This window comes from Vigna unguiculata, chromosome 5, assembly GCF_004118075.2.
Source record: "Vigna unguiculata cultivar IT97K-499-35 chromosome 5, ASM411807v1, whole genome shotgun sequence".
Taxonomy (NCBI): domain Eukaryota; kingdom Viridiplantae; phylum Streptophyta; class Magnoliopsida; order Fabales; family Fabaceae; genus Vigna; species Vigna unguiculata.
This window is the reverse complement of record NC_040283.1, coordinates 34,259,033-34,272,207: the sequence shown is the minus strand read 5'-3', so window position 1 is coordinate 34,272,207 and position 13,175 is coordinate 34,259,033. Positions and strand designations below refer to the sequence as shown.

Genomic DNA, 13,175 nt, shown 5'->3' with positions numbered 1-13,175 from the left:
GCGGTGGTCGACGTTGGTTGCGGTCGTTCGGTGGTGGTCGTGTCGAGAGAAAACGCAATCCCTAGCCTAATCCTCTTCTCATTTTCATTTTCGACCAACTCGCATTTCCCTTCCCTCTCACTCGTGTTCGTGGCGGTGGTGCCCAGAGGTGGTGGTCGTCGGTCGTTCTTTGGCGGCGGTGGTCGACGTTGGTACCGACCGTTCGGTGGTGGTCGAGCCGACGCTTCTTTTGCTCGTGCTGCTCCTGTGCCTAGCCACTTTCAGGTTTCTTTATTTCCCTTTCTCTGTTTTCTTCTATCCTGATAATATGTTCTGCTCCTGTGCAACATTAGTGACCACTGTAAATGTGTTCAAGTTTTTAAATTGTAGAAAGATCTAAATTGGCCACTGTAATATTCATTCTAAACTTGTATTTATATGTGTAATTATGTATGATTCTGTTTCTACTAAGGGAGTTTTGCAGACTATTAGTCTCATATCTATGATTCTGTTTCTGTGATATTGGTATGATGCTGTGAGAGTGATGCATATTTATGGCAGAAGCTTTTACTAATATTTGTTTGTGGTGCATATCATCCATCTCATAAATCACCAATTTTTTTATATGCATTATTCAGCAATAGATAATAAAAAAAGAGAAGAAAAAATATTACAAATATGATTTTTTTTTAAAAAAAAATCTTTTTTTTTTTAATTTTTATACGGGTTAGTGAGCCAACCCACTTAACCCACCAACCCGTGGTGGGTTGAGCCGGGTTGGAAAATTTCTGACTCACCAGAAAGTGAGCCGGGTTGAGCTCAGCAATTTCCAACCCGACTCGTGGTGAGCCAACCCGTGTGAGCCGGGTTGGCTCACTTTGACATGTCTATTTATGAGACAAAAATATAACGTTAAATATGTGTTAATATAAAGATAACCCAACTATAATTATAAAATTAACAAATCAACTTTTAAAACCATCCCAAAAAAACTACAAAAAAGGGAGTGGTTGCACTCTAAATCACGTAATGTGATTTGTCCCAAAACAAAGAAGACTACTTCTAAAAGGGAGTGGGACCCGTAGCTAAATAAACAATTCTCCAATAAGGAGTGGGACCCATGGTTTAAGAAACCATACCATGCACCTACGTAAGATTCACACACCAAACCACCAAAAGCTTAAAGTAAGTAAAAAGAATTGCTAGGTGGGCCCATGGTTATGCCATCACTTAAATAGCCTAAGAAATGTAACAATTAAAAGTCAAAGGCCAATTCTTCACCACCAACCATTGCAGTAACGTGAAAGAGGAAAGAAAAAGCAAAGTTTTCTCTCTTGGACCCATATGGAATATTTTATGAATTTTCTAATAGAAGGAGAAAAAAAAACCACACGGCCCCACCCTAAAACAACATCCATCAATTCCTTTTTCTTCTTTTGGAGAATTCAACATTTTGAATGAAAGTCCAAATCAAAAAAACCCCTGCACCATACCACAACAAATTCATCTAAACGTAAACCACCCCTCATTCTCTTGAAATTTTACATGTTTTTACACTAGTAACGAGAACGAGAAAATGAGTCCCAAAAGGACTACACAAAGCAACAAAAAATCACGTATAACACGATATTGTCATCATCACACAAGGCATATAAAAGGTATGGCATTCAATGATAATGGCAGTTCACAGATCAAATAAACCAACAACAAAACGTAACCACACTTATCTAGTTTTATATTTTAAACAACCAAAATCAAGAGTAACAAAAATAAATAACTAGATTCAACTCCCCTTACCTGGTTTCCTTGCTCTTAGTGCACTCTCAATGATCCTTTCTCGTCCCCTACGCTTCAACACTTGTTCCCACTCTAACACTCTTTTCCAGCACTCTCTTTCTCTCCTTAATTTGAAATTTTGTTTCTCTCTCTCTTGCTACCACACTCACGCACCTTTGTGTTCCACTCAATCTCTCCTTTTCCCAAAATTCTCTAGTTCAAATTAATAAAAAATCATTAAACGAAATTAATTAACACTATAAGCATCAATGGCCATTTAAATAGTGTTTTTACTGCCTTGAACTGATCCCAAGTTGCCATTCTGGTTTCCCCAGAGAATCTCTAGAGTTTCTATATTTTCCTTTTATATATAAAAAATACCAAAATGTTAAAAAGAGCAACTCTCACCAACCAAGGTTGGAACTCACATCCCAACACTCATTATACATAAGTATAACCATCAAGCTATCATATAATTCACATTTAATTCACACATACATACCATGTTAAGTCTTACTTTCGCATTCAAAATATATTTGTAAAAGAAAACATAATTAAATAGACATACCACAACACACACATGACTCAAACCCAAGCCCTCTCCATATAACTAAGTACTCTCAACTACTTGAGCTAGCACTATTCCTTGTCTAAGCATTATCAAGGAACTCCTTTAGGGTATTTCCAACTCACCATTACTTATACTTTATTGATTATTATTTATATGAATTTCCTGTGTCTTACAGAGGGGCTAGCATGGGAAAGCTTTTTATGGAAGTTTACTATCATTTTAATTTCAGATTTTTTGTAAATCGCATTTTTTACTAGAATATGAACTAGATTATGGATTATTGGAACACTATGGTTTAGTTGGATGAGTTTAATAAATGTTTTTAATTTCTCGTGTTTTGGGAAAGACATTTAAATAAATGTGACTTTATGATTTCTTTTATTTTATACTATTTAAAATTAGTAATATTCGACCGGGATGTTACACTTGTGGTGATATAAGCTTTTGGTAATTTATCAAATTGCATTAAAGCTTTGCAATACGTCCTGCACCTGACATTGCATTATATCATGCACCTAGCAATATTGCATACTTGTAAGTATTCTTATACATGTTTCAAAGAATACATGATTCCTACGAATTAACATGTGGCTGGAGGAAGAAGTAGAGGAGTTTCTTTGAAACCTTTAAAATTATAAAATGTAAGACGCTTGAAAGATTTTATCATATGTAAGACGCTTGAACCAAGACCATTCAAACACTTCATATGATGGTGAAATAGTAGCTATAAACTTAGTTTGTTAATAATTTTTCATAAAACTCACTTAGATTCTTTAGAAGAAAAAAGTATTAACTCATCAAATTTTGGAATGACCCATGCACCACTTTCCAAAACATATCTGAGTGAAACAAAAACATTGAAATCCCTTTCTAACTTATGAGTCTAGAGAGCATCACTAATCTTAAACTAGAAAACTTGGTTTCTACATTTCATGTACATATGTTACAATTTGTGTGAACAAATATGCAGCAATTTCCTAATCTTTGAAGTCTAACACATTATTTTTTCCTTGATGAAAATTGTAATTTTTATGCTAACACCTTATCAACAAGTTAAACCAATCTTTATTCTTTTGTTCACTCATATCATAGTGTGTTGTTTAGCATTTACCAAAGAAATTGTAGTTATGGGTCCTCATATCTTTTGCTTCGATTTTACAGGTAACAAAAATGATGGTAAATGCTTTTACATTGTTTTTGCATTTTCGGATGCAATAGCCAAGAACTTCGAAACTAGTTGGAAGTTTAAGGTGTTTTCCTAATTTTATCTTTATTTCTGAACTCTAAGCTTTGTAAATTTCTATTTAATAGCCAAAATGAGTTATAATTTTCATATATACATTAGTATAGTGAAGGATGGTGGTATCTATAGTCTGCATTCACTTATTGTTCCAGCGAAAAATGCAGTTGTAATGTGCTTTGGACTTTAGGATGTCTTAAGAAGATATGAGTCTATCTAATACTTTGTGTGTGTTCTTGATATTAGAGAAGGAACTGAATCAAGTTCAAGAGATATTTAGGCAAGCATCAAATGACAATTAGGGTATTTCATGACTAGATCAACCAGAAGTATGAAAGCAAGAACTGTTGCAGGAAGATCTTCCTTTTCTCTATGTAATCTTGATTAACTGACAGTCTATACATGTTTTTAATGTTGTATATTTTTATTGACACGTTATATTTTTCCAAAAGAATGAATGATGACTTTATAAAAAAAATAATGATCAAGATTAAAATTTATTTAATGGGTTGCATTACCACTTATAGAAGTTATGTGTATTATTTTAGTTTTGTACAATTTATTTTTATTTAATTTTTTAAAAAATAATGTAATTAATTATTTAATTTTTATATTATCAAATTATTTATTTAAATATTATATATATATATATATAATTATATATAATTATAACACTTAAATATAATTATTTAAATAAATTATTCATTTAAATATAATAATAAGTATACTAATTTCTTTAAAACAAATTTAGACAAAAGAGTATAAGAGATTTAAATATAATATTAATTATAAACAATTACGATATTTGAAGAATTCAATATAAAAATATTATAAAATTAATAAAATCAATTTATAATATATATATATATATATATATATATATATATATATATATATATATAACAGTAACATTAATGTAATCAAATTTTATTATTTATATTAATAGTAATAATATCATAATAAACATTTATAAATAATTATATATATTTAAACACTTTCATTATTAATCTATTATTATTATTATTATTATTATTATTATTATTAATATTGTTATGTAGAGATCATAGTTCATTGTCTACATTATTATATTATTTAGTTTTATTATTATTATTTTTAATATTACTATTATTATTGTTATTCCGCTATTATTATTATTATTGGTATTATTTTGAATTATTATTATTATTTATAATAGTAATATTATTATTATTATTACTATTTTTATTTTTATTATTTTATTGTTGTTATTTTTGTTATTTTTACTACAAGAAATGTTAATTTTAACGAGAGTTTATTACTAGAGCTTACGTTAACCTCCAATAATAACTACACGTAGTAGAGGTTTATAAAACCTCTTGTAAATGTCTAGGGTTATTTTAGAAACCCTATTAATGGTCAGAATTTTTATTGTACCTCTGGTAAGTGTTGAAAACCATACAGTAAAATTCATTTCCTTTCTTCTTTTGCACAATCCCTCCTTACTCGTTTTCAAATAGACTAGATTTCTGAACACACTCAACACAAAATGCCCTCCCTTTGTTATTTTCGTTCCCCTCTCACCACAATATCTTTTCATTTAGGTCTTCTGCTCAACACATCATTCATCAGTCTTGCGTTGGTGCGTATCGATCATTGCCTCTTTGATTTTGCAGCAGAGAGAGTGTGAGAATGCAGGAGGTAGTGCGCATATGTTGTCCTCCAATGGATCTGTTTCACTCAGAGTCGATGTAATTGGTTCAACTCATCATCCCAATCGAAAGAGTTGCTTAGTTTGGCTTGAGAAAAGGAAAAAAGAAGAAGGAAAGTAGGGTTTTGGCGGAGGATAAGTAGAAGTTTGGGAATACCAATTGCTCCATGAGGCATCAGGTCACATGGTGACGATTGAGCTCAAGAGTGGCGAACTCTACCATGGAAGCATGATCAAGTGCGAGGACAACTGGAACTAGAGAGCCTCACCTACATCGCCAAGGTTCCATTTCCCATCTTCCTCAAATCGCCAATTCCTCACCCTTTCTAACCTATTTCTTTTGTAAATGGATCTAATAAGGACAAACTCCAGTTTTCTCTGCATTTCGATTTGCAATCTCATGTATAAGGGAAGAAAAAGGAACGATAATAGGTTGAATTAGCATCACTTATTGGCTTCGCTGAACCTATGGAAGTTATAATAGTAGGTATGTCATCTGATATATGTTGCTTTTCTCAATAGAATTTGATTTTCTTTTTAAAGAATTAAAGAACTTGAAAGCAAGAACTAGAGTAATGTGGTATTATAACAATGATGAGCCATGGCATGCTTCAAATTTGGTGTGAAGTAAGATATGCACTACATAGTAGTCACAGTTTCGATTAGTTTTTTAGCATATTCTTGAGGTAAGCCTACTTGCTTTGGGCAGAAAATGTAGAGTACAAGTCAAGGGAGAGTAATTTACTACCACAAAATTTCAATTAGTTGAGACACTTTACATTTTGATGAACTTCTATTGTTTTCTTTCTTAATGTGTATAGTAACAGGAATTTGGTTTGCCTTGTAACTTGTTGCAATTTTCTGGAATATTGTAGGTATTCAAACATCCAGTGATGCAAACACTTTTCCATCTCTGCTAAAATACCTGAATTCACCAACAAGAACAAAATAGTGGTCCTCCAACATTCTATAAAATTTGAAAAGGAGATTGAGTGTGGTGGAGGTTACATCAAACTTCTATATGGATTTGTTAATCAAAAGAAGTTTGGTGGGGATACACCTTATATGTATGTTCCTTATTTCATGTTTTCTACTTTGTTTTTATTCTTGGTTTATGTCAAATGAACAAATAGTAAATCTGCAATCTAAATAAGTTAATTTAATGGTGCCTAGCTCATTACACAATCATACAAGCTATTGAGATATAAAACATGTCTGCTAATGAGTGGACCTTTTTACATAGAAGAAATTAGTATTTCATACTTTAATATTTTGATAATATTTTGTTTTTGTTTATTTTTATACTTAAAACCTTTTGCTATAGTTTTCAAAATATAGCATTGTTGAAGCTAGATTGACAGTGATATCAAATTTGCATATTCAGGTTTAAGATGACATCATTGCTTTTATTGGATCGGGATTGAATTAAAACAATCTAATCCTTCATGAAGAAGCATATCATTGTACAGTCTAAACAGTTTGGTGAACTGAAAGATCAAGTAACAGTGGAGCAGATTTTACAGGTTGTTTTTATGGATTCAGAGCCTAGTAGCCCTGTAAGTGCTGAAATATAAGTTTTTCACTTCTATTTTGTGGCTATATTCTCTTACTACATTAATACTTAAAAGTACAATTAAATGTTAATAAACTATTCCAAACGCATTTTCTGAGTCTGGTTTATCTAAAAAGGGGAGGAAACGAAAGGGACGCGTTGTTTTGTTTGAGTAAGGGGGAAATGAGTAAATTTATTGTTTTATGGTGTCAAAGGAGTTCTTTCCCAATAACAATAAATTTGAGTGATTCCACTATTAAATATGTATTAGTTGGTAAAAGTACACTAGATTTTTTTTGGCAAGCCAATCAGTAAGGGAGAAGTTCCTAGAAAGTATTTAATGTACTTATTTGAGATTGGATATATGATGTGATTATAACCTATTGAATGATGAACATAAAGATCCCTCTTTTTGTACCAATTTAATTAAATGTATATATATATATATATATATATATATATATATATATATTCAAACTCAGATTGAACAGAAATGAAACTCTAAATAGTTTATTCTTTGTCAATATACAATCTTTCAATGTGGTTGCCATTGCCTTGCTTTTCTTGTTTGTAAACTTTCACAACAAGAATTTAAGTAGCTTCTGGACGTTATTAACAAGATAACTAATGATCGATGGATGATTCTTTCAGCTTGGAATCCATCTAATCTTAAATTGATAGCACTTCCCCCTTACCACATGTTTGCGCAGGTCTGCAGATATATTTGGGTTTATCTTAGAATAAATATCTCTTTCTCTCGTTTACCTTTCATGAATTGATATTGGAATATACAATTGGTGGACTTGTTATATTTTTTAAGAGTTGTTTTTCTGCTTTTCCAAAGAGCTCTATTAGAGAATCATTTTTTCCATTAGGCAACATTAACGATGGTATATCTTAACCTCTTTTTATCTTGTTCAGATGGTCATGGTAAAAGGGAAGCATTTATAATATATAAAACATTAATTTGAACTTCTTTGGGTCTATACTATGATGAAGCGTTGATGATTTTTCTTGTTTAAATTAAAGAAAAGTGCAAAGAAATAATAGTAAAACTGATGTCCGATTAGATGCTCTCAGTAAAGGGCTTCACAATTATTTTTATTGTATTTTGTATGTTTAGAATATCATTTAGAGGTTTTTCTCCCTTTGGATGATTAGAAGAATAATACAAAAGGAGGTTGATTAGTTGGTTATAATTCCACTGTGATAATAAGTTTTATGTTTTTGGTAATCCAAATTTGTTTTGTGGATGTAGCAAACCGGTGGACCAAAAGCAAACTAATGGTGAATCCAACAACCACCAAATTACCGTAACAACCAAAGCATCGTGTAATCACCCTGCTAATTGGATTGGACTCTCTAACATACACATTTTTTTTAAGTCTGCACATGTTAATTGACCTCAAATTTGTATTGATTCTTTGTACTTACACACACACACACACACGCTCTTACACTCATCTCTACGTGACAATTTTAGATTAAAGTTTATTAAAATTTGATATTGCAGCCCTAATACCTCACATGTTGGACTTGGATAAACCTGTAGTTTTTTCATGCGAAGAGATTTTTGCCTCAACCAATGGTTTCCCTGATTCAAATCTACTTGGGCTCTACTTGGGCACAAAGCACATGGTTCTGTTTAGTATGCTCTCCATTGTGACCAGGTTTGGGGTCGTACACTTTTAGTTGTGTTGTAGAAAAAAGCAAGTGCTTCACCATAAGGAAGTTGCTATTAAAAGAATTACAGCTGCTAAAACTAAAGAATTTATGCCAGAGATAAAAGTTTTGTGCAAGGTTCATCATGCTAATATGGTAATGCTTTCTTATTATTCGCAATAGATTAGTTTTCAGAATAAATTCCTTGCAGTAATTCAAGAGCTTGAGTCCAATTTCTTATTAATTTTGTCAAGGTAGAATTAATTGATTAGCTATGCGGCTAGTCATGATGATTTTTCCTTATTTATAAATATGCTCAGAAGGGTTCACTCAGCAGCCATTTGCATGATACTCAAAATAAGGGTAAGATCGCGCCAGCTGCTAATTTACTTTAAAGCATCTTGATTTTTACTACAGAAATACTTGAATATAATCAGTAGTACTGATAAAAGCTTCCTATTCAATGATGAGAAGGTTTGAATTGGAATTTTGTCGTCTTGCCTGAACATAATGAATATATGGTTCAAGACCATTTTTTTTTATTTTGTCTTGCCTGAACTCTCAATTAAGATTTTCTAATTCTAAGCTTTAGTCATTTTGAACAGAAACTTGAATATGGATAGCTTGTCAACCTGTTTTTGGAAACGAAGAAAACTCTGGCAAAGTATCTTTCTGTGATATAATTATGTGTTATGTGTATCGAGAGTGGTGTCACGAAAGCACGACATATAGCATGATCATGATCTACTTTTATTGAATATTTTAAATTTGATTTATAATAATTTAATCTAATTGGATGCTGTAAAGAATGAGACATAAAAATATTGAGTGATTACTTTCAAAATTAAGATTGGTTTCCTTCGTGTGCAGTAGAGCTAGTGGATTAATATATTTGATATGATGGCCTTTTATGTTGTTGTTTGAAGGATTCTCATTGGAAGAAGTAATAGACCATACCAAGCAGGATTTCCATGTGTTCCTCGATTTAACAAGGTTAGAAGCACCAATACAAGTATTTAACAGGGTTAGAAGCACAAATTCAAATCAGTGATGGTTGCATCATAAATTTGTTAAAACATTTTGTTTGGTTCTTAATGTAAACTAACAGATGACTATAATGTATAATTTCCTTTCATGTTTTTTACTACTTGTCACTTGGTTTCAATTATTTAGGTTAGTGTACAAATATTTGGTGTACAATAACATTGTGTGCCTTATCCAAAACAACGAGCCAATATGCATACTATGTGCAAAGAATATTGTAGAAAAAAGAAAAAAATATCAGGACAATTTTGAACTTGTTTGATATTAAAATTTTAGAATTTGTTCTTTGTTCCTTTTATAAACATTATATTTACAAATAAATATAAAAAATCTAAAACTTTTGCCTTTTATAATTTTTCTTTTATTTCAAGATTTATGTATTATTAGAAAATGCAAAGCAAACAAATATGCAGTAGTAGATGTTTTTAAAAACCCTACTAGGCAATAGCAAAGGTTTTAAAAAATCTAAGGCAGTAGCGGGGGTTTTGAAAACCCCAGACAGTAGTTGTGGTTTTGAAAACCCCAAGTAAGTTGAACTTTTCCAGGGGTTGTTAAAAATCCCTGATAATCTGTTAGTCACGTTGGTTCTTCTAGGAGAATTGCAAACCCATGGTAAAGCCATTGGTGGGGGTTAAAACTTCCATAAATGTCAAATATAACCCCCACTAAAAATAATTATTTTTGTAGTGTTTGTACATGTAATGTATAATATGTCTATATTTTATTTTAACAATAATTTGTATATATGTCATACTGTACCATCTTGTATTTTATATATATATATATATATATATATATATATATATATATATATATATATATATAAAGAAAAAAATTCTAATTGTGTTGTGTTGTCAGGGCAAAGAATTTATCATCACCTAAAATGCACCACATTTGTAATCCATATTTGTTAATCACCAATTTAATTGTAGAAGGTACAATTAGACAAAGCTTCAATTCAAGTATACTAATATAATTTATTAGTTTGATTAATTTCTCTAAATACATTCACATTAATAGGGCATGCTCAATGTTATCATCTCTGGAATGGTAGCAATGTCAAAATAACAATGATTTGGACAATAATTTACAATAGAAAATAATATGTAGAGTTTAAAATATATAACTAAATCAAAAAAAGGAAAATATGGTTGTAAAGATTTATGATAAAAACATCAAACACGCAAAGGAAAAACTAGAAATAATAACTTTATAGGTTTAGATGATCCTTGTTGTGAGCAACAGTTTTCAAAATATCAAGCATATGACTTCAACCAAAAAAGAAAAAAAGAAGAAGAGGGGAGAACATCAATACCAATGTTTCCAATTCAACATAGGGTACACAAAAAAGGAAAATAAAACAATGATGTAATGAGAAAATATAATCAAAGATAACTAGTAAGCTTTGTGAATAGCTTAATGTATCTGCATTGTTATCCTATTGTATGCATGTCGTAGCACAATTATTGTTTTCTAATTTCATTTATTTAAAAAATTAGCATGATTAATGTATCTATGTATAGTTTTCTCTTCCAATTAACCAAAAATAGGCATGTATAAAAAACAATTCCAAGATCATGAAAATAAAGATGAATCAATAACATGAAAATGAGTAATTTTAACAACATAAATGCCAGAAGAAATAAAAATAGCATCTTGGATGGCATTTTTTTGTAGCCTAACACATATAAGAGCCAAGATTTCAAATCTTTGAAAATCTAAATATAAGGATACTATGAAAACAAAATAACTCTTACTATCATATAATATAGGGAAAACAAAGGAATCTACAATGATATGCAAGAATTTTTTTCAACTTCAAATCTAACTGTCAATTGAACCAACATCTCACTCAAGTAGCATTAGGATGCAACTTCTATTCACCCATTACTAATACTAGTGGGTTTGTGACTCGTGTCATTTTTCTGGAAAATATAGAAAATGAATTCCTAGTACAAGTAGTTTTAATTTAGGAACAATTGGATGCTTGAGTCATTGAATGGATCATGATTAACACTACTCTTTGTAAACCGTTAACTTTATGAATAATTTGTTTTTCATAAATTACAAATTTTAAACCAGAAACATATGTTTTGCAAATTCTATGAAATTTTAAACACAATGCACGACATATGAGATGTAACAAAGGTGGTATTAATCCATTTAATAAAAAATTATGGAAGACTTCTAACTTGTTAAATAAAATAAATAAATAGCAAATCATGTTATTTGTGATCAAGATAAATCATATCCAACCATATTATTATTGTTCAATAATTCAAAGAATCTCAAACTCAACTTTGCATTCATAATTCCAAAATTTTACTATGCAAAATCTGTTTCTAATATTTGAAGAGACCACCATTCAAAAACTTATGTGTGACTTATAAAATTCCGATTTCAGCAAATAAAGATGGAAAAGGAAAAATAAGGCAAACTATGTGAGTCGAGATGAACAAATTTAAAAGCAGAAAATTTGAGATGAAGTTGCAAAGAGGAGCACCTAAATAGAAGTAGGAATCACATGTAGGAATCACACTTTGATTGTGATGGCACGATTAGTGTTGTTACTTGACGATGACAAAATAAGAAGTGAGTTAGGGTAAGAGTAAACAAAATTGAAAGAAGGAAACGAAATCGAAATCAGTGACGTAGTGAAATGAAATCGAATGCAGTGATACAAGGAAATAAAATCGAAATCGAAAGTAAAGAGATGAAATCGAAAGAGAAAGACCGATGAAAGGAGGGAGATGAAATTGGAAGTGGGAAAAGGTCTTTGTTACTTGAGAACACAATGGAGGCACAAAAGAGAACAAGAAGAATAATGACAAAATCAAAATTGGAAGCTAGGGTAAACACACTCACGACCAAAAAGAGATAGAAAGTCAATCTAATTAAGAATTTTAAAAATAATAAAAAATAGGGAAAATGTGAAAGTTTGTCCAAATTTTACGAGGGTTCTTAAAAAAACCCTACCACTTAACCAGGGTTTATAAAACCTCATATCTCTACTATTTACTAGAGGTTATTACAACCTCAACTAATAAACCCCTACTATAATAAAATATTTTTGTAGTGATTTAACAAATAATTATATTGTAAAGAGAAAAATTGGAATTATTAAATGTGAACACAAAAGAGGGAATTCTCTATATATAGTTATAGATATGCAAAATAAATTTATATTTACTAAATATAAAGTGAAATGAATGGAAAAAATAATCGTTAATCAATAGGAAAAAAAGAATAAGAGAAGATAAACAAATATAGTGAAAACGGTAACAGTAAATGTTATTTTTAAAAAATAATTATACTGTAAAAAGTAAAATTGGAATTATGAAATATGAACACAAAAGAGGGAATACTCTTTATATATAGTTAAGTTATAGGTAGATTATTATTATTATTAATATATATACACAATTCTACTATTACCACTACTTATTATTATTATTATTATTATTATTAATATTAATATTATTATTAATAAAGTTATTATTAGTTGTATTATTATTCTTCATTATTGTTATTTAAATTATTATTATTGTTTATATTATTAGTATTAATGAATATTTATTATTATTATTATTATTATTATTATTATTATTGCAGTTATGTTACTATTATTATTATTTTGCATTATTATTTTTATTATTAAAAATAT

General features: G+C 30.1%; 1 long non-coding RNA gene across 4 annotated transcripts; it reads left to right on the top strand.

Moving 5' to 3' along the window:
* Positions 1-5,017: 5,017 nt before the first annotated feature.
* On the top strand, positions 5,018-9,748 carry LOC114182997. 4 transcript variants are annotated; one of them, XR_003604278.1, is made up of 6 exons: positions 5,018-5,740; positions 6,129-6,320; positions 6,638-6,809; positions 8,064-8,137; positions 8,319-8,830; positions 9,394-9,748. It is a non-coding gene; the product is annotated as an uncharacterized LOC114182997 (long non-coding RNA). The 4 variants fall into 4 exon arrangements; XR_003604281.1 differs by having other exon boundaries at positions 5,020-5,740; positions 8,319-8,623; positions 8,788-9,748; XR_003604280.1 differs by having other exon boundaries at positions 5,020-5,740; positions 8,319-8,623; positions 8,726-9,748.
* Positions 9,749-13,175: the final 3,427 nt, after the last annotated feature.